The sequence below is a fragment of the Helicoverpa zea genome, chromosome 19 (genome assembly GCF_022581195.2).
Source record: "Helicoverpa zea isolate HzStark_Cry1AcR chromosome 19, ilHelZeax1.1, whole genome shotgun sequence".
NCBI classification, from domain to species: Eukaryota; Metazoa; Arthropoda; class Insecta; order Lepidoptera; family Noctuidae; genus Helicoverpa; species Helicoverpa zea.
In genome coordinates this window covers 8,865,921-8,886,133 of record NC_061470.1, presented here as the reverse complement: position 1 = coordinate 8,886,133, position 20,213 = coordinate 8,865,921, and the positions used below count along the sequence as shown (strand labels likewise).

General features: G+C 34.8%; 1 protein-coding gene across 1 annotated transcript in view; it reads right to left on the bottom strand.

The window, feature by feature from the left end:
* LOC124639455 overlaps window positions 1-20,213 on the bottom strand; it is an 85,730-nt gene that overhangs the window by 41,111 nt on the left and 24,406 nt on the right. Inside the window, exon 2 of the mRNA XM_047176823.1 lies at window positions 428-455. The gene's annotated coding sequence lies outside the window, so the exon portion shown is untranslated. The remainder of the gene's footprint in view (window positions 1-427; window positions 456-20,213) is intronic.

Genomic DNA, 20,213 nt, shown 5'->3' with positions numbered 1-20,213 from the left:
GGAGCGACTGCCCTATCTACCTGGGCAACCCGACAGCCCTTGGTAAGATTGGTTGAACTCTTTAAAGCTCCTGAAATGGTAGCTAGGAATATAGGTACAGTGAAAGTGTTGAGAAAACCATAATATTGTACTGTTTAGAAGATAATGTTCGTCTCTATTTAAGGTGTGAATACAACTTCGTGCAGTTTCCACACGATCCGTAATTTTAAATACACGAGTAGCGAGAATGAATATGTGCAGACAAAAATAAAGCAAAGACTATCGGAAAAATTTCAGGCTAATTATATAAAACTCCTTAATTTGTTTTCCAACTGATGAGGAAAATTTTCTTTCATACTGATTACTGTCGAATTAATTCATTTATTCAATGTAACCTGTAGACAAATGGCCAATATGTGATCATTTAAAAAAAAAAGATTAAACTTACAATTATTAATGTCCTTTCCAGATTTGACCTGTAACAAAACAAAATTATTATTATTTATGATGGTAGAACACATGAAATATAAAACGGATAAAACAACAATAGAGTTATTTAAAAAAATATTATTAAAAAACCGCAATCAACAATTAAATTATTGAAATAAACAATCATACTGTAGTATTTATAACGCACAAATTGATTCAATAGCAGTATTATATCACAGATTATATAATTCCACCACATATTAGACGCGTCAGAACAAACAGCGGAAACTCTTCGCCAAAGTTGTACGTACAACAGTACAAAGTTCCCACATTTTTACCACACGCCGGAGAAAGTCTGATCGCAGATAACTGATTGATGATATCATTATTAAATTGTATTATTATCGTCTTCCAAACAGATTGGTTTATTAGAATTGACATTTTATTATCTGTGACGCCGATTGAAACGTCAAAGTTGACGCATTGTCTATTCAGCCGTTGCAATCTTTGTTTCTTTTATAGTTATAGCCTCTCGTGATGGTATTCACTGGGGAATAACAACAAATGTAAAATTTATTACTTTCTAGAAAAACTGTAAAGTTGATGGCTTGCATTTCCATTTATATGTACCATTGTCTCATAAGCAATAAATTATGTTATTTATACGCAAAATATTTTATCCAGTTTAAAACTGTATCATTTATTCTAAACCGCAAAGACGTCATTAAATCGCGCCGCAGACTTAAAAAAAGAACGTTCAAAATTCGAATGCTAACAAATCTAATTCACACATGACAGACTTTCATGCGGTTGTGACGTCACATGTCACAAGGAAGAGTTCTCCCGTCAGGCGTTGGCGCGTGACTACACGATTTCTATGATACATCGTGTCTTTGTATGCAATCGTATGCATTCAACTACATATCACAGATTATAATGTAAATCCCATTTCTCTGACGCAGAACGGTAATGTCAGTTCGCATTGAGAGGCTGAATAAATGGCTTCGATAAAAATATTCATATCGTGATAGACTTATGAAGGTGTCAGTATCGTATGTTTGCTATTGAAAGCAAAGTACAATATTTACTTTATAACGGTACTTGCACAGACGAGGATTAAGTATATTATAGGTAAGTACCTTCTTCAGCTAGTAGTTTTGCAGGAGTCCTGTTACAGTTAAATATGAAAGACTCTCTTAGGATATAAAACTCCTTCGTCATACTTCAAATCCGCAAAAGAGGATCAATGTCTCTAAGTAAATGCTGGCTGGTTATAAACAATTTACTTATATTTCATTTGATGGTCGTAGGGCAATTAACTGGTTAACTGGTAATGTGCGCGTGGATACCATTTCCTAGTTTCCGATACATTTGAGTGATTTCTTTCCTTCTCTCAGTTTAACACGCGAGTAGTTTACTATATTTTATACATTGTTAACGGAAGTGTATTTTAAGTATTAACAATCATGCCGCTTAGACTAAATATATACTTAAAATACGAAAGGAAAACTGTTTGGGTCTATGGGCCCCAAACTTAGGTTTTTTCAGGACTGAATACTTATAGAAGGAGATATTTCGAATCAGTCAGGCGCAGTTTCTTTTTACCAAACATAGTCGAACATGTTTTTTAATTACCGTGAAATCTTACGAAGATCATAATTATTACGTAAGCCAATTAAGAACAAATATTTGTTCTAGAATTCTTTAATTATTTTTAAAGATCTAGAAATACATCGTGGTTTAGCTTAATTATCCTTGAATATTTTGACAAATTCCTTGTTCGTCTCAGTTTGATAATTTTAGAAATTCTTAATGTAGTTTAATAACTGGATGGATTAATTCTAAAAGAGTCTATTTAAAAAATTCTGCGACAGGAAATCGACCGCTCTATGGAAAGCAATTATCAGCGCACATCCACACCCGCAACACAGACTTCTATTATATCTTCGCTAAAGGTTAATAGGAACCTACAGCCATTTGATTTTGATATCAAGAACTTTGGAATACGTTACAAAATGGAACTGCCAATCTACTCAATATAAATTACCAATAACATTACACATTTCACGAAATCTCTGCATCTCGCCTGCCCTTCCAAATTAAATCGTTTTACATAACACGTAATTATCGATTACTTTCACATTGAAAGTTCTCCAAAGGTAAAAACCATAAAGTATGTAAAAAACAAACGAGCAATTATTCTTAAATTTCCGATAATCGATTATGAGCTTTATGTCCTTTCTGTATCGAGTGCAGGTCTCGATTGCAAAGGCTTGGTAATGTGTAGGAGATATGGAAAGAAAGCTTGTGACCACCTTCCTTGTGAACTTGCATTCTATATTCAGTAGGGTTTACTTCTTTTCCATTTTTAGGAAATCATTAAATCGCTCCTTAGAAAGCACTGGTACTCAGCTGCATCCGGTTAGTCTGGAAGCGGACCCCAATATAGTTGGGAAAAGGCTATGCGGATGATGAGGTTCATGAAATAAGTAGATAATTGTCACAATATCCTGTTCACTAAGCCAATATGCTTCAAAACGAGCAAAACAAGGTAAGTTCCTTAAGTGGAGAGCATTTAAAAAATATATAAGTAAACAACATAAAACACTAATTAACAAATCATATCAACCGATACAATGACAGTAAATTGGTTCCGATTGCATAACAAGCCAATCATGGCTGCCGTGTTTTGGCGCCATTAAGCACAAGCCCCACTACATTCCAATTTTAAAACTTGTATGTAAACAAATCGTAAGTGGCCAGTGTTGTGTTGTCTGCAGTTCCGTGTAGAGCGGAAGCGGCGTCGGGTGCGATTTACCAACTACATAGGAGTGGTGCGATTCTACGTGCATCAGCTTTCATTTCTCCGAAGAGCCTCGGGCCGCAAAAAGTTGCGGAACAACCGTCCATCGTGGCGGGTCGGACCGCCTTGTGGGAGTGACGAGTTTGCAGTGCGAAGTCGATACGATACGAAAGTTTACATGCTCAAAGTTCAATGCCCGTCAATCCGGATTTTACCATTAAAGCCTAAATTGGTGTGTAGACCATAGCAGACCAATAATTATGTGCCTACGTTTAGATTTATCGATTGAACAACAGTTTTTTCATTAGGTCAAGCGAAACACTAATCCGGCATCATATATTAAAACTTAAAACAATGCATCACAAACTGAGGGTCATTAAATTTAATGATGCAGTAGGTATGCGCTACAAAATATGAATTGTTTATTTTGATAGACATCAAAATAACAGATCATTAATCTTTTTCTGACCCCTTCATTAAGTAATGCCTTGGTCACTCCGTGATTAAAATGGAGGTGAATTATAAAACAAGAATATAGTTTAAAAATCTTGTCGTGGAACAATGGGCCCGCGCCACGGGAAAGTGAAAGGGCACGGATTCACCGACGGAGTGGTTATAGCATCGCCGGCCGGCGAGGCCTTTGATCGCGGACGCACGCGCGCACCGTGCGAACCAACCTCATTGGGTCACCGCGGGTAATACACTTGACACCTGTCAAATAAACCTGTCAAAGTGACAGCTGGCATGGATAATCAGTAGTCACATGGTCGCGGTGAACTTTGTCACCCAGTGAGGCTGTGTGGAAAGTCAGAGATGGTGCGTACCACCCAAAAGTGTGATGTCATACTTTTCAGTACATAGGCATGTGGTGTAGTTAGTAAACACATCGCAGTTTCTTTTCTTAATGCATATGTTGGGATCAACCTTAAGTATTCTAGCCAATCCACCACATATTTAATGTAATCTTTGAGATTCATTAAATAGAGAGACAAGATTTAAGGAGTGTAGCGTAGTGACTCTACAAACGTCAAAGCACACCTCTGCCATGCGTAGCATAAAAAATAATGATACCTATAAGTATATCTGTCTCCATTTGTCATTCGTAATTAAGTTGGACGTTATACAATAGTGGACTGATGCCATAACACACCACTTGTAAAAATCGCTAATTACTGACCACACTACTACTCGCCTGTCAAACTGTGTTATGTCATTTCCTTTAGAAAGGTTCCGTTAGACAAATTAAATTGATTAATAGATTTGTTTTTAATACGTTAATCGTCGGTTTTGTGTCACCATTCTTTTAAAGTTGTCTCAAAAGGGCTTCATTGTGTTGGCTTCGCCCCTCGTCCACCTTCCAAAAATCCAAGAGTCTATAGTCCCATCGTCTGGTGAAGACACAAAAAGGTTAATAGATCCTACAGGGTTGAGCAATTTTACTATAACGATAACCAGCCGTGAAATTGGACGGCTTGACGGATTTGACGGCTGGTTATGGTTTGGTTATCGTTATAGTAAAGTGGTACAACCCACCCCTAATTTACAATTCGTTACTATTCTACGAACCATGAAAATTAAATATCAACCAATATATGTATTTTTTTCTACAAAAACAGATTCCATAACCTTTACCGTCTAAATACATCCATGATGATTCTTTAATTAAAATCGCATGAACAAGCGAACTTAACTCGAAATTACAACAGCGACCTTGACAATATGAGAAGCAATTTGAAATGGTTAAGGAAATTAAAATAACAACGTTTTTGCTATAATACATAGTTAAATTGAGGATATGAATTAGGAGCCGCTGTGTGATTTTGACGTCTTGGTACTGCAATTGAATATTCCCCGGCCGTTCAAAATAGTCTGTCTATTGATCTGTTTACTAGAGATAGAATCCATATAAGTTATAGCAGATTCTCAACTCTCTAGTATGCAAAACTGCAAAAACACAGATACTCCAACTGATTTATATGAAATTCGAGCAAGAACACTTGAAAATCACAACAGACTGTTCATAAACCAGTCTTATTCCAAACTGTGATGTAAATCCATAGGATATATGATCATCTTGTAATTTTTATATTCTCCTCTTATAAAAAATATCAAATTGCAGTGGATCCCATGCCACAAAAACTTCAAAATAATCCTTTATTGCGTCTTAGTAATACAAATTCTAGCCGCAGGAAAAAAACGCATAATATATGTATCTACAAGTAATTGGATATTTCCGCCGCATCATCCAAACTATAAATATTAACAAATATTATTTAACTCCTTTACCACGAAATTTAAGAAATCCTGCACGGAACGCTCTCTCTTGAGTCCTGAGGTACCAGGCAAACATAGAAACTAGCGATCATCTTCTAACGAGAACAGCAAACGTGACACCACGTACTTATCAGTTTGCCGTCAGTTCGACGCAATAAAGATATTGTGAGGAAAAATAATATGGTTGAAGATGGATTTCAAGGAACTTTCAAAAAATATTAGAGTACAATAAGTATGTAGGATTTAATTTCAAAATTTATGGATGTAAGCACATACAATAAGTAGAAGTAAGCAGACACGCTTTGAAGAACATCCATTTTCCGAAATTTTCCAGTGCAATGAGGAAGGATATTGAAAATATAAAGACTCTTGAAACTTGCAACTTATTTCAAAAGATAGTGTTTTTTCGTAATAAATTAAAAGGAAATTATATTTATACATCATAATTAATGAACGTTTGACAGCCGTAGGAGATTGATGCAAGTTCGTCATCGACCATTTGTCATTGAGTCTATCAATTAGCATCAATTATGAAGAAGAATCGACTTGTCTTTGACGTTTCTTATGTATGAAGTATTATGTAATAAAAACTTCTTTTCTTTTGGACTTATTATCCGACTAGTTATCGTTGGGTATGGCATGGGTATGGCTGGCATAAAAAAACCTTTTCAATTTAAGAAACAAATGGGATTCAATGTTCAAATTACATTTTTATATCTTGCGTTATGGTGTAAAACAAAAAAGTTTCATTAGCAAGCCATTAAAAAGAAAAAAAACGTAAAACCATGTTTTTCTTAATTTAAAACAAAACGTTACTGAGATAATTTATTTTTTGCAAATCACGTTCTAATGACCAATTATAAAATTAATAATAATTTTGGTAAACCTAGAAGTAACGAGTGCTATTTTTTCAGTAGGAAATTATCTTAATAATACTTAATTTTATTATTATAATTACATGTAAACTGCACGAACAGGAATGAGGAATTATAAGCTTACAGAAGTATGAAACGTTGACGCATCAAGAAACAAAGGTTTATTAATTACTAGCTTTTCTGCCCGCGGTTTCAACCGCGTTGCGGATGGTGACAAAAACTATCCTATGAACTGTAATAAAAAAACCGCAATAAACAATACCAACACAACTCGACATTGAACTACGAAGTTGCATGTAATTTCTACATACATTACTATTACATTTTATGACTATAAACAACAGAAATATTGTGCTAGAACAAATACAACAACACTAATAAATATGGCAAAACTTAGTAAATAATTCACATTCGTACTATATAGTAGCTGTCGTATGTGAATTATGTTCTAAAGTATCGAGTAGTGAAGGTGCCCCACTTGCAAGGAGTCTGAACTACAAAATTAGTCGGTAATGCCTAATCTAAAGTTGCAAAGTAGTAGTACGTATGTACGGCAGAACGACAGTGTTGTGTTGGTGAAGTATGGCTAGCGATGCTATGCTTGCTGTCTTTGCAACTATTAAAAAAAACCCCCGACCCAAAAAAGCACGCAATTATTATGACAAAAGGTTAAAAACGCTAAACCCTATAAAAAGCAAAAAATAACTTTTAACACTACGTAAGTACCAACTAAAGCATGTCAGACTAAACTAAATTTTGTCGTGTCGGGGGACCGCTCTAATTTATTAGCTTAATGTTAGAAGTAATTATATACTACTACATTATATATACTTCTTATAACTTTTTATATAATTTTGTTTAGATACGTGTTTTTTTATACGAATGTTGTAATTAAGTAGGTATCATTTGATTAATGTAGTATTTTTAAAGGTAAAAAGCGGTCCCCCGACACGTCAAAATTTAGTTTAGTCTGACATGCTTTAGTTGGTACTTACGTAGTGTTATAGTTCGGCCATTCAGAGAATGCGTTCCTGACACGTCGCGATTGAACTGACGACGTAACTTTGCAATGGCGTTGCAGTTACGATAAAAATATTTTTGCTGGTTGTTTACCGTTTTAACAATTGAGGAGCATTAAAACAACATTATTATATCAATAATCAATGAATGTTATAATTTTGTGCCAAACTGAGTGTCAAATAACTTGGTAAATAAATTTTTCTAAATCTATACTGCGCTATTACAAGGTTATGTCAGCGGTTTATATTTTGTAGTGCTGTGCTAAAAATAACAGGCAAGTATCGTAATCTGTTCTTATACAGTTATAATATAAAATAATACGTTTTGATTTTCTTTTTAAGAATTGGAAAATAATGGACTATAAGACTTAATTATAACTTTTGTGAAAAAAATAAAACTATGACCAAACCGCATTTTTATACTTAGATTAAAAATGGTAACCCCAAATGGCGTTATGGGCCGCCATTTTGTGACGCTAAAACAGTCGTCCGTTGTCGTTTCGTGCGCATAGACCACGTTTTTCAAGTATTTTCGATCTGTTTTTATTTGATTACCCGGCTTTTGTTAGACCGAGATATCAGGATTGATTCTGTTATTGATAATAATATAATTATACATGTAGGCGAAGATGATGATGAAGACACCACCTCCTCAAGCAAATCGGAGTCTGATTAATATTCTGTTCGCACATTCAATTCAATGTACTTGTAACAAAGAATAAATAAAACAATTTTATTATATGAATATTACCTTTTTTTGGTTTCCACTTAAATAACTAAAATATAAAACAAATGATTCCGCCAATTTAAAACGAAAATAATCTTAAAATAATGCGGCGGTTCATTTTGAAGGAACGGTAACGAACTCAGTGTTATGTTGTGCCCATCACTAGTCGTGACTAACTGATAGGTGTCAGGAACGCATTCTCTGAACGGCCGAAGTATAAAAGTTATTTTTTGCTTTTTATAGGGTTTAGCGTTTTTAACCTTTTGTCATAATAATTGCGTGCTTTTTTGGGTCGGGGGTTTTTTTAAATTTATAATTTAATTTTATTTCATGCTTTTTGAAGGAGCTCCTTAATTTTTCCTTCTTTCATTTAATTTCTTTTATTTTAAGATGTGGTCGCTATATGCGATCTCAGCCAAAGGAAGCTGTTTAACAATCCTCATGACAAACTGGCTCTGGGAGAATTGCACAGATTGAGAAACAATAAAGATTAACCTTTGGTCATTTTAGACTTTCAGCAAAAATACATATAAATCGGTTTATCCGTTTCATTCCGGCATTCCAGGGTTTCATCCGCCACATCCTATTTCCAGCATCAGGTTCTAGTCAATTAGAAAAATGAAGAGAGCTAGTCAAGACAAATTCAACGAGCCCAAACTCGATGGGTTTACTAAAAGGCAGTTCAGGGTTACGTCTCCGATCTTCGTGTCCTAACAGCAGACCAGCTCAGTGGTTCCAGAAGACATTAGTGTTTCAAATTTCTGATCCCACATATGCTTGCAAGTAAACTGAGCGTGTAACATTCCTATCACACCTAACAAACGAGCTGATGACCTTGAAGACCTGAACCGATTTTCCACCAAACATAGCTAAGAACACTCCCGAATGACATACCTTTCAAACAAAAAAAACCGCATTACAATCGGATCATCCGTTTGAGAGCTACGATGCCACATACACACACACACACACACACAGACACGTCAAACTTATAACACCCCGTCGTTTTTGCGTCGGGGGTTAAAAACAGATTAAACAGACTGATTTACCAAACCGCGTTGGGTGCCAACAAATAGGACATGATTGTATTGTAATGTCACCGGTATATTGGGCATTTGCAAAAAAGATGGTTAACGAAAATATTCAAAGACGTAATATCTCAACTTTATAAATAAAAGTTAACATTAAGAGGTTGACACTTTCGGTAGAGACAGCGAGAGAGTCTGAAACCGTGTGACAGAGTTTAATATTGTTTTGGGTACATCTACAATGTATTTTCTCTATAGCTAAGTAGACTATGTTTAACAACCTTTACGTTGATTTGTGTTGGAATAAGCCAACTTCAGTATAAACCGTTTAAATTTTCGACATCGCGTGTGAACTGATAGTGTTGCCGGCACTCGATCGTTTTAGCGCAATTATTATTCATAGGGGATATTTTCAGTTAATGTGTTGCCATGTTTAGCAAAAAACATAGTGATTTTAGCTAGGAAGTATTCGTGGCTTGTTGAGTTGTAAATATCTCGACATACGTTATATGAGAGTTGAGTAAAAGGTATAATTTTCATACTCTAGCTGTCTTATACACGTGTTTTCAAACGTCATAGTGATAACTGAGATTACAAAATAATATAGTCCTTAGTTGTTTTCCGCGGCTTATGTAACAATAGGTTCACCGTACCTATTCTATTTAAACATGCCTAAACAAGCGCGAAATTAATCGGATTTTATTTAAAATTAAATGACTTTGACAAAGTTTTTAAACGATGTGGTGGGTGTAATCTAAGCATGGCGTCAAACTTGAGAGTACCCGTACACTACAAACTTTTAGTCGGCCGATCGTCAAGGCTCATAAATCAGTATGAAATTGAATGGTAGAACGCATTAAAGATCACCAAACCCACTGAAAAATTTGATTGAAATCAATATTTTCTTTAAAAAAAATCTTTGCCAACCATCAACTGTCGGCCGACTATTTGATCTGCAAAGTTTTTAAACGATGTGGTGTCACCTAACCATAGCGTCAAAGTTACTTGAAGAAAACTTGACATTGAAGGGAAACTTTTCAGTGTTGGTCGCGTGACAACCGCTCGTAAAGCGAAGTGCTATGTGATACTAGATTTTGGAGGGCGACAACCATCACCTTGAATTCTAGTATAGAAATAATTCGGTTATGTCACCGTCGCGTCGAGACTATTGTCGACACTACCTTTTTAATAACAGATAGATAGATAGGTACTTTTTATATTAGACCTCCAGTCAAGTTTCGTAGTATTTTAAGGCGCACTATAAAAGTGCTTTAGTAGAATATTTTGATATTTTACTAGATCCTTAGGACTGAATAAGGTTTAACTTATGATAAAAAGGTATAATAAAAATAGTGGAACAAAAAAATCTTCACGAATTCAGGAAACCGATTGTCTACCGACTTGTTCGTGTGCGTAATTGTTTTGTTATAGCAGATATTTTTGTAGGTTTTGCCTCTGCATGCTAGCCCTATTATTTTGATTTTCTAAATCCTTACCTAATTCCTGTATGTTATTATAATTGGCCCTTCTAAGATAATACTAAACTAAGTAGTTACGGAGGTTCTCGGGAATGGATTAAAACCTAGGTAAAGTGTATTAGTACTTTATAAAACTCAGCTTAAATTAACTGAAATGCCTGAAACATTCCTCTAACAGCACCAACATTTTTGCAACAATCATCATTTTCAAATCGGTGCTGAAAGAGCCGCCTTCAAACCGCCCTGTTTATTACCTACTCTTACCAACAAATTAAATAATTGATTGGAGTCAAAGTCAAAGTCAAAGTCAAAATCATTTATTAAAATAGGCTAATACGATTAGCACTTTTTAACGTCAAAATTTTACAATGACAGCACCCCCAAAACGCCCCCCTTTCACCACTTCCTAGTGTTATGGCTGGAAAGAAGAAGTGGTGAAGAACAAACTTCCCAGCAACACAGCTGTCTATTACAATTTAATTATTATTAATTTATTTTACAATTATACAATTCTATTTTATCAATTATTAATTTAAAACACCGAAAAATACAAAAAATAAAGCACTTTTGTTCCACTTCAGAGCTGCCATCTGCGTTTATCTGTGAAATAATCATTAACATTATAATATGCCTTTTTAACAAGAATTTCTTTGATTTTGTTTTTAAAAGAACTGTCCGTTAATTCCAAGAGATGAACCGGAATCCTGTTATAAATGCGTACACAAAGCCCCACAAATGAACCGTGCACCTTATGTAGACGATAATTAGGTGCGGTTAACTTATGTTTATTTCTAGTATTAAAATGATGTACGTCGCTGTTTTTACTATATGAATCTAGGTTTTGCCTTACGTATATTATATTGGCATAAATGTATTGAGACGCCACAGTCAGAATACCAATGTCCTTAAACCTTTCCCTAAGGGAGACTCTAGCACCAAGTTTGTATATAGCACGGACAGCGCGCTTCTGTAGTACGAAAACATTCTCGATATCGGCAGCATTGCCCCACATAAGAATTCCGTAGGACATGATGCAGTGAAAATAGCTAAAGTACACTAGACGCGCCGTGGCTACATCGGTGAGAGCTCTTACTTTCCTGACAGCGTACGCAGCAGAGCTTAATTTACCCGTGATGCCAGTTATATGCTCACCCCATTGAATTTTGGAGTCTACTGTTATCCCTAGAAAAGTCGTAGCATGTACCGTTTCAAGTTCCTCATTGTTCAAAATTACACCGGGACCGAGATTTTTTACATTAGGCAAAGCAAATTTAATACATTTTGTTTTCTTCGTATTCAAAACTAAATTATTGGCTGTAAACCATTGCGTTACTAGTGAAAGACAAGAATTCACGTCATCAAAATCTACTCTATTCCTATCAACTTTAAAAATTAGAGACGTGTCATCGGCAAACAATACTACATCACACAATGATTTTAAATAATATGGCAAGTCATTAATGTATACAAGAAACAAAAATGGACCTAAAATCGACCCTTGCGGTACGCCCAAACGAACGGGTAGATTGGAAGATTTGACACCATTAACGTCAACACATTGCATTCTACCGCTTAAATATGAGCTAATAACACTAAGTGCGCTGTCGCTGTGCGCTGGACAAGAATAAAGCTCGCCTAGACATAGATACATAATACACGAGCTGACGTAATCTAGAATGAGATCAACGAACTAAGCCTTAGTACCGGATGCTTCTAACAGCCTCCACTTATTTACATAATAAATTAATTAGTGTAGAATAATTAAGCCATCAGAAACAATAGTATGCGGATCACACACTGATGAGGATGACTGTACGCGAATAAAAAATGCACAGTTTGCAATTTGGTTAAGGGCTCTACTTTTTATAATAACTAATAATGATTTGTAATCATTGTTTTGAAAATAGTTAGAAATATATTACAATCAAATTCCAATTTTACCTGAATCCTAATTAATATGATAGTGTGAAAGTAACTGTGGCTGGTTTTTATGGCAGAATTTTCCTGAATTTCACCAATATTACAGTCATTTCCTTAAGGATCCCAGTTATAAATTCTCTCAAATTGACCAAACAGGACTTACCTTTGCTGAAAACACTATCTTACGTCGTCCTGCAGAAAAGAACAAAGCAACTTGAATTTCGAATCTGCAATCTTAGACTACAGACAAATAAGTAACTTTTTCCATCGACAAAGTAAAATGAATAGCGCTATTAAAAAGGTTGAATTGAATCGTTTTGTTACTGGTTACTGCATTATTATCTGCAGGGCCCGACTTTTTGTACCGGTCATGCCTTCCGATCATTTTGTTATTTCTGGAACATTCGTGATCGTATTGTATAACAATTTATTTACAAAATATCTTGTTGCCAGAAATAAAAGTCGTCGGTGTAATAAGTTATTCATAAATCGCTAAGTATTTTTAGAAATACAAAGTAGCAGCATTTGTGGGTAATGTTTTCTTGGCATATGAACTAGTGCGTGCTAGGCAGCCAGTAAAATCTAGGTTTTACTGCGTTCATGACTATTCTGTAAGCCTAAAGCTTTTAGACTAACCAAGTGAACCTTTTGCTCGTTCCAGAACGAATAACTTATTTGCATAGCCCAAAAGGCAGTATTTACCTATGTTTATGATGAGCTGTTCCCTACATGTAAAAAATCTATTACACGCACAAAATATATTTCTTTTGCGCATTCTTCTATTGGTTCTATTACTAGCCATCTCATATAAATCACATGGTACCTCTGTTTTTTATTCTTTTTCTAATTTCTCTATTAAATCCTGGTTCACATGACTTCAGGGTGACTGAACTTATTAAATGGAGAGATTTGGATATTTTCCGCAAAAAAATACTCAAGTAGCTTAATTATAGTTAACCAAATCGCAATAACTGTATTCTGTGAGAATAACACGTTGTCCGTAAGGCCTTTGACCTTAACCTTACTAATTGACAAAACTTAATTGCTGCGGTATAGTTTTAAAGTGTTATTCTAACACTTTTTTTGTCCTTACAGCCTTTTCACGTTTATAAAAAGGCCTTGCTTGAAATCTGCAAATAGGGGATAGAGAAAACAGCATAAAGGTCTTATGTGGGTAATCAACTTATTTTCAGGAGTTAAAACTATAATTCTACTTATAATTATTTAGGTGTGTGACGCACTTGTTTTCAGATGAACCACATGAAAGAGCTTGTTCGAAGTATAATACATTAGGCAATTATGAGGAAAAAACTATAGCAATTCAAATATGTTTAGTCTAGAAATAATCATGTACATAAGTAGTTATATTTTGCAACACTATGCGGGCAAAGCGATTATATGTATGTCTCTGCTTGTAGGTAACCTACGTATGAGGTTGACCTTTCATGTCAGCGAACGAAAGTGATTATAGCACCTACCCATAGCTAGTAGGATAACCTAAGGCATAGAAGGTTCTAGTACTATTGAGAGAAGGTTTTAATGACATATATAATTGGTTTTTACATTGCACAAAAATCGTGGTGGCCTAGTGGGCAAAGAACCAACCTCTCGAGTAAGAGGGCGCGGGTTCGATTCCAGGTCAGGCAAGTACCAATGCAACTTTTCTAAGTTTGTATGTACTTTCTAAATATACTTTAGACACCAATGACTGTGTTTCGGATGGCACGTTAAACTGTAGGTCCTGGCTGTCATTGAACATCCTTGGCAGTCGTTACGGGCAGTCAGAAGCCAGTAAGTCTGACACCAGTCTAATCAAGGGGTATCGGGTTGCCCGGGTAACTGGGTTGAGTAGGTCAGATAGGCAGTCGCTTCTTGTAAAGCACTGGTACTCAGCTGAATCCGGTTAGACTGGAAGCCGACCCCAACATAGTTTGGGAAAAGGCTCGGAGGATGATGATGACATTGCACAAAAATGCATTGGAAGTTTAGAATAAATTAAGTTAGCATAGCTCTCGTCACGATTTCATAAATAAAATATCCTGCCAATTAGTGAACAAAGCAACGAAAAGAGCCGCTTACTATAAATATAATACTTGTTACCAATCAATGTAATAAAATTTTACTTTAATAGTAGTTTACGCATTACGTGTCATTCATCGTGCGTGCCGTAAACCTTCGTTAACGACTAACCAAATAAAATAAATAAATAAAAAGTAAAAAGCAAACGTTATCGCTTTCTCCGACATCTTAGAATAAAACCTGTTTCCACGGAACCATGTTATACATTATTGTCATAGGTTATGTGTACCTACACTTATTTTTATTTTGTCTTCAGTGTCAACAAACCCTATAAAAAGGTTGTAATAAAACCTTTCAGAAACCGTAAATCATAGACACTCGAATGCCATAAATTTTGCGAGTTGAATGGCATCTGAATAGTTTTTCCAGCCAGTTTGAAAAATAGACGAAAATATTTGGTACTTCTTTGAACGATGAAGGTCGTATATCATATTAACAGTCAGATCGGAACTTGATTCAGAATCGGAACTCGGAAGTTCTATTTTTGTCATCGAAGGTAAGTAGCATGTGTACGTGCTTACAACTGCACACTCATGTTTAGTACATTTATTAGCCATCTTTATACATACGTCGTTTCTAGACAAGTCTAGATTAAATTCTAATCTAACAGATGCAATTTCTGAACACTTGAAATTTTATAAAACTTCACAATAATATAGAATGTTGATAAATGTGAATGTTGAAAAATATGTTTTGAGAGCACAAAATCGATAATTCATATACCTAAAAGAAATCAAAACATCGACGAAAATAAATAAACAACGACTTTTAAAAAACAACCATTCTTCATTAATTAAAACTATAAACAAACATTTGCAAATGGTGTCGATCGCTTGTCGTGTTTTTAGGCAACCATAGACAAATAAATGGTGAATAAAATACTGTTTGGTTAATTGATAAGAGAAAGAAGCAATCGTTTGTGGTAATCGGTGTCACTCTAAGCTAAGCGCTTGTAAAAGTGGCGGGAACTGGTCTTGACATTTTCTAGCAACACACAAACACATGATGGCATGAAGATGTGTGCGCATTTTCTAATCACCACGAAGGTTACTCAGGTAAACTATCAGAAAAGAAATAGTAAGTAAGTAAGTATGAAGAGATTTTTTACCTGTATTTTTATAGGAATACGTTTTCAGTCTTACTAATAAACACATATTAAAGTTACCACCAAAACTAATTAGGAAATAACCATATTTAATATGTATGTACTTACATTTTCATAGGTTTAAACTTTACTCCGTACTTATTTATTAAAAAACGGGTACAGGTTTTCATATTTTTATTGTATGTATTTTCCATATCCTGTGAAATTAGCGATAACACATTCTATGTAGTAAGACCATTTAAGTTTTGATCGTGAAATGTTACACCCAGACAATGTTTCTTTCCACTCTAACTAATATTACTTTGTATTATTTCTTATCTAATAGCATACCAATAAAAATCTAAAAATATAGACAATAAGCTACACATAAACTGTCGTTCCATCGTCCCATTTCTGAAAAAATGTCACCGCAACATGAAAATCGGAATTGATTCACAATAATGACGACATTTGACTTCTATTCTTCTATTTTTAGTCACAAACAAATATAAAATGGCAATAACAATAAAAATAAGTTACATAGAAACTATATTTGCAAAGAAAAAAAAATTGTGAGTTCGATATTCAACGGTGTTAAATCAAAAGTCGAGTCATTTTGAGGTTATATTTTGTCGAAACTTTTCCAGGTCAACGACCTATGACGTGCTATAAAAGGGTGGAAATTTTACAATGATGTGAAGTTACGTCTATCACCTCACTACAATTTATTAGTTCTAAGTTGGTTGGAAATTATACCGAAGTCATGAAAGCTTTCAAAAGCGAGTTTATTTCTTTGATTATATATATGTCTAGATGGAGTGTCACCATACAATCCCAACAAAGAAGCTGTGACAAAATTGTTATGCATGTGTGCGTGTAGATGTCATTTTACACTGCGCGTTGACGTAAATAATGATACCAGCTTCTAAGATTCTCCCATAAATAATGAAAAAAATAGACTAATTAAATAAGTTTGTATACATAGTGTTATTCGGTTTAACTATAACTTTATAGAAAATTGAACCTTGCTTGTCACTGCTCCTTTTGTAAGTCTTCGGCGCCCTATCTTGTCGACAGTACTCATGTCCTTGCTGCGTAAGTGATCGGAACACACTACGGTATTTTTTGTTGGTGTCCACATCGCATCTCCGCGGCTTTTTTTAATGCAGTCTATCCACTGACTCCTAACAACAGGATCACTTGGAATTCTATTAAACAATGATGTTAGGTTGATGACCATAATGTACTAATCAAATAATAGTAGATAATATTTTTTTATATAAATTATAACTATTTTTCTTTTGCCCCATTTTTTAAAAAATATCCTTTATACATAACATAAACACGTGAAGTTGGGAAAATGAAAAAAAGAAACTGGCAACACTGATACAATATGGCGTGATTTAGTAAACATAATTACAAAAAACAAATATTTATTTTCTGGGTCAGTAACCGATGATAGGTAATGTTATTGGCACTTTTTAGCCTTGCTTTATAATTCCAGCAGACTTTAATTGCACATGGCGTCATTTTATCTCTGTTATTTGTATTTTAGTTAGCGCGCGTAATACGTTTTGACAGTTAAGCGGCACGATCTGTTCTGATTGACGGGAAAGCTTCTGTCGATGAACAGTACATCGACATTTTTTTCCACGCTTGCGCGCACTCGACGCTACATCTAGACATATATATAATCAAAGGTTTATTTATAGTTCGAAACAAATGATTTTTAGAACATTGCCTTCTGATTTCAAAATTGTGCTGCAGACACGTTATTCTATTTTAATTTGCAAGAGCAATTTCTAACGTTTTTCTGCGCACTGGAGATGAAATTTGTAACTACCGCTGAATTTCAAAACATGGAGCGGGAAATGAACTTCTATTCGGTAATTGGCAGAAGAGATTAACTAAAAATGGGCCAATAAATCGTATTGTAATACTAAGAACATTCTCTTTGGCTAATACAAATGAAAAATAATCTAAAATTATATAGGCACTCCTACCTATTAAAAGTATTCCAAACAACAAAGAAAGCACCTTACAAACTTTTGAAACAACGCGTCATTCTGATACGTCAAACATCATGGGAAGTCGAAAGCAATTACTTAACTGTCGATCATTTAAGTAGGGTGAGTCGGCAGTTTGCTCAATGAAGGTAATTTTAGCCTATTGTCAGGAAACATTGGCTGAAAGTCATTAAATAGAAAAAAAGACAAACTATTGTTACTGTGGAGAGAATTGAGTTCAGGATGCGGAAAAATGGTAAATTAGTATATCATATATTTACGGCTGGTTTTGAAGCAAGCACACTTTCATAACGACGTTATTCAACTTTAAAATTAAATAAGACAACGATGGTCGTCACTGCTGTTTATTAATTAACAGATCAATACTTTTAAAAGCTATGCTTTCTTAAATTATCTGTGTTTGTCCTCTTTCAAGTCACATCTTATTACACGAACCACCTTCCCAACTGTTATCTTTGACCTATACAACCTTCTTTAGAAATAAAACTGCAGAAAATAGAAAGTACAAACAACAAGGTAAATACTCCTGCAAATACTGAACTACGTTCTTATTTCTAAACAATTTATAGCAACTAAATAAACATACTGGCTGATGAGTACCCCTAGCAAATAGACCGTTTCTCCAAACAAAGCCCCATAGAGGTACGTATATTTATAGAGTATTGTATGAACACGTCCCAACTGTTTATATCTTCTGCGAACGCATCGGCTTTCTCCCTGTTCACACGGCACAATGCAATGTGTACCGTATGTCGAAGAACAGAAGGTCTATTTGTCATAAAAAGCTCCTTAAAATTATATAGCAAAGAAATGTGTCACTGATTAGTGGTACTTACAGGACAATTTTCTCTTTAAAATTCTGAAAATGTCCTGAAGTCAAGAGAACGCTCAGGGATATTTCGCATGGTTCGCTATTCCACATGGCGGATACTTGCGGGGTAGAGTTTTTATCACACATTTAATGGAATAATCTTACATTAAACATAGAAATCAAGCCATCGAAAGCAAGAATTTAATCACAAACAACGGTAGTTCAAACCCAATTGCAATTCACAGATCAATGGAGTTGACATCTGACTTTTTTCTAAAAGTATAGAATAGTCAAAATGGTATAGGTTTAATAGAACAACGAAATCTTCATACTCTAATTATTCTACCTATTACAACAGTGGTCCTTCTGCACTTGTCTGCTCATGCGACAAGCGTGACACTTGCGCCCGCGCACAGCCGCTGTCGCGATTAATTAATAAAATTATTTCACGTGTCAGTGAAATTATGCACGTTAATTAATTACCTTCAGTACGCCTCTATGATGGGAATTCGAAAGCTGCGTAGCTTATTCCCTTGTATGAATATGTACGGGTAATTTTATGAAAGTAGAAGTGCATTATTTAATGCGACATTCATTAGTGAGTTCACTTTAAACATTTATTATAGGCATGTATGATATAGTTGGACAGCTACGATTTACCTATACTAACAGCCTTTTGACACTGGTGGATGTTCCGCTTGGCTTTTCCGACGGGACCGCTCGGTTCGTACGGGTGGTGTCGCGCGGTTTTTAAGCTCGGAAAATTCTCCAATGTGAAAGAGCTGTTACCGTCGAAATAGATCTGAATAGAAATTGAAAATTCATTGTATGACCCCTTTAAAAATTAGACAATTTTAGCAGTAAATGTTGAATCAACGTTAAAAATATTGAAGATAGATAAAAAAGAACATTCCCAACAAAGGAATATAATCGAATGCCAATCATTTAAGCCAAAAAATATCCTTAAAATGCTATTTTAACAATCACTCTCACCGCCATAATCAATTCGTCAATCATATCAAAATGAGGTTTTTGACAACAATAACATATTTCTAACAAAGGAAATATAACTTTCTATCAAATTTCCTTTATAAGGAAACGTGTGTTAACCAAATTGAATATCTCAATAGATATTTAAAGATAGCCAGAGATGAAAGTTGTCTGATAATAAATCCAATCTGTTTCTATAATCCGCCATTATCAAAAAAAAAAAAAGCTTGCTTGATATTGGTGAAAACGTACCAATTTATCGACTGCTGTAATTGATCGATAAGTTAGAATTGTATTGGCCAGTTTAAGTTACTAGTTTTAGTAAAGGAAAATAAGAAAATTAATCATTAGCAACGATATATAAAAATCTTCTAAAAATATTGATATTCTTACGGCAATTCCCAAAATCTCTCATATTTTGCTTACTGGAGATAGAATTTTTACATTAGCTCCATGCAAGTAATGTCTCATTCCTATCTCAAATAAACAAAACCGTAGATGGATAGAATATAGAAAACGGCTGTTAACCATTAAACTTCATATTACCGTTTACGCGCGCGAAAAATGTATTGAAAAACTCGTCGATGTTTTTAGAGACCGACCGACGTATCGAACGCAAAAGAAAGCCGATATATACTTGGCCTTGAATTCAGCTGCAATGAAAAATAAAGCAATGAACGTCTATTGAGT